We start from the raw sequence: 3189 nt of genomic DNA on the forward strand, positions 1-3189 counted from the left end.
AGTAGTAAAGCTAGGATTCCTAACTTCAAAACTCCTAAATGCACTTTGTGAATACCGAAAGTTGTAAAGTTATGATTTTGTCTCAGATTACTTTTGTAAATCAGGTCCTTTGTTCTCAATAGCCGTGGATCAGATCTATTTGCCAGCCCACACCTCCAGGGAGTATTTGGTAACACAAATACAAGATTGATTTGCCCCCAATTTGCACATCATAATTACCACGCATATGCACTGGTGTATGATCTGCCAGCAGTGTTTCCCAAATTCCACCCTAAAAGTGATAAGTTCCACCATACTACGACCACAAGGTCCCTTTAAAGACCTTCATCTGGACTTTGTGGATATGATTGATAGGTGCAGTAACTACAGGTACCTCATTGTGGTGGTCTGCCCATTTTCCCGATGGATCAAAGCAGGACCATGCGTCCATTGTGATGCTATGCAAGCAGCCAAATTCCTAGTTCAGGAAGAGATGCCATCATGGGTAATCTCAGAAGGGATAAGATATGACAATGGCACTCATTTTTCCAATACAATATTTGAACATAATACAACACTATTGGGGATAAAGCACAAAATGCCCTTCATGTACTTCCCTCAAAGTAATGGTATTGTTGAGCACCTGAATGGGCTCTTGAAGAGCAGGTTCATCAAATTAGGTGTTACCTTAAACAAAAAGTGATTATACTTATTGCCAATAGCACTGTTCTCCCTGTGGAATACACAAAGTTTAGACCATCTCTTGACACCTCACCAAATAGTGCCAAGAAGGTCTATCAATGTCCAAGTCCCTGCCACTAGAAGTAAAATTCTGGGAGAAAGTTAGTCACAAGCACTGAATGATGAAATGCATATATATATTTGTGTGAACTGATGACATGAGCAAGGTTCATCTCCAAACAGATAACCAAGGAAAAAGTCAAGTGTGCCAACACCGAGGTCAACCTCCCAGGTGTGCAAGTAGGAGATAAAGTGTTTTTATGCAATTGGGTTCAATAATGGAGAGAGAAATGTTGCGAGGACCCTTACACAGTCACCTTGGTCACACAAACAGCCCTCAAGGTGGAAGGCAGGGATCCCGTTAATCATCACAGCCATATACATCTCAACCCTGCTTCTCGCCAAAAATAATGAACAAAGCAAACACCCATTGCTTTTTGACACTGCCCCAGATTTTCAAGGATCTGTAAATCTGAGGCAGCGCCAAAAACTAACGCCATGCAAAAGCAGCCGTTAGATTGGTGCAACAAGGAGAAATACTTTTATTTTTATTTTTGTTTTTGCTTTTTCTATATATGCTGCATTCTGCAACACACATAATAAGAGAAAAAAAATTAATTATTGTTTTTGTGTTTGAAGGTATCAATTCATGTACAAAAGCATTCATTAAAAAGTGGTGATTTGCTACTTCAATGTGTGCTGCAGAGTGCAGCACAGATAGAAGTAGCAAATTGCCATTATTGGTTGTTAATATGCGGGAAGTAAAACCTTACTGCACAGAAACAATCACCCCTGCAATGCAAACACCCTTGCACTATGGTGGCCGTGTTGACGCTAGGCTACTATTTTTAGCGCCAGCGCTAGAGAAAATACAGGGTTGAGCTGTATCCTTGTAAGTACGGCTCATCCCTGCGTTTTGGAAATGGTGCAGCACGGCATTTCAAAATTTGCATCAGCGCCACACTGCACCATTTCCTTGTACATATGCCCCAAAGTTCTGAGCACACAAAGATCTCAGGCACACAATACTGCCAGCATACACTTCAAGTAAATTGCATCCATTACGAAACACACAAGCATTCATAGGCCAAAAAATGCTCTGTCATTAAGATTTGTCACAAGTATAATGAAGAATGTGTAAGGGTTTTGAGTGTTTTTCCACCTTAAATTTGTAACTTGCTAGCCAACTATCATTTATTATGCGTAATAAAGTATTGTATTGATTTGTAAAAAAAAAGGCTTGTCTGCAAACAGGCAGTTGAGGAAAACTCCAGAGGTAAGTTGAGCAGGGCTGAGGTGAAGAACATAGTGCTTTTCTTCCTGTCGCAAAAGTTAGTAAATACTATCTCTACATTGCCAAGAAGAGTCAGTGTCTTTATTCCAGTACTGGGAGTTATGTCACCCAGCAACAAAAGGTTGCCGTAAAGAAGGAGTTTGGCCCATCGTACTATGCACCGGTGTCAGTGCTTGGCATACAAGGTAAAAGTGCTATAATTTTGTTACCGCTTGCCAGTTCTAAATACAACTGTTTTGCCTCCATTATTCACATCAAGTTACGTCTTGTGACCGATTACAAATAGCAGGCCACACGGAGGGGCATATTATCAAGGGGGTTTATCTCCGCTTTTTGGGCTTTAAAAGCCAAGAAAACGGAGATAAAATTATCGCCCTATTACCTAGCTGTCGCTAACACCAGTTAGCGACAGCTAGTAGGAGATAGCGACCATCTTGGGCCCCGCTTTGCATGACAGTGAAATTTATCACTAATGACATGCAAAGTGGGCGTGCCAAGATGTTAGCGACAGGAAACAGTCGCTAACATCGCTATCTCCTATTACCAACTTTTGGAGATATTCGCGCTAAGCGCGATTATCTCCAAAAGCTAACACCTGCCCCTGAGCAGTTCTTAGCCATGTTATCCAATGGTAGGTGGATAACATGGCTAAGAGCATTAGCTCGGTAATGCGTGAATATCGCTGACTTTTCAGCGATATTCATGCATTTTGGCCGATTTTTATCGCTTAGGAGATAAACCTTGATAATAGCAAGGTTCCTAAGCGATAAAAATTGCCGCAGCTCGGCGATAAAAATATTGCCGCTAAGCCAACATAGCGATAATTATCGCTAGTTGTTGGTAATATGCCCCGGAGTTCTTGCTAGCTCCCCAACTCCTCTCACTACCATATAGGGAATTTCTTTGCAGCTAATGAGAACCACCAAAGCTGTTTCTCCCCAGCTGGGGGAGGGGTGGAGAAGGAACTCCAGTTACTTCCTAATATCATCACAAATGGCAGCAACTCCACTGATGTGAGTATTGTACTGTCGCTTCTATATATCCACCTCTATTCGATTTTACTGGTTCTATTACTGTACCTGTTTTTCAACAAACTGCTTCTGGTTATTATGTGGGTTCAGATGATTTTTCTTCTTCTTTTTTTAAACAGCTCCTCCATTTTAGAAACTCCACCT

The sequence above is a fragment of the Lissotriton helveticus genome, chromosome 11, assembly GCF_964261635.1.
Source record: "Lissotriton helveticus chromosome 11, aLisHel1.1, whole genome shotgun sequence".
In the NCBI taxonomy this organism is placed as follows: Eukaryota; Metazoa; Chordata; class Amphibia; order Caudata; family Salamandridae; genus Lissotriton; species Lissotriton helveticus.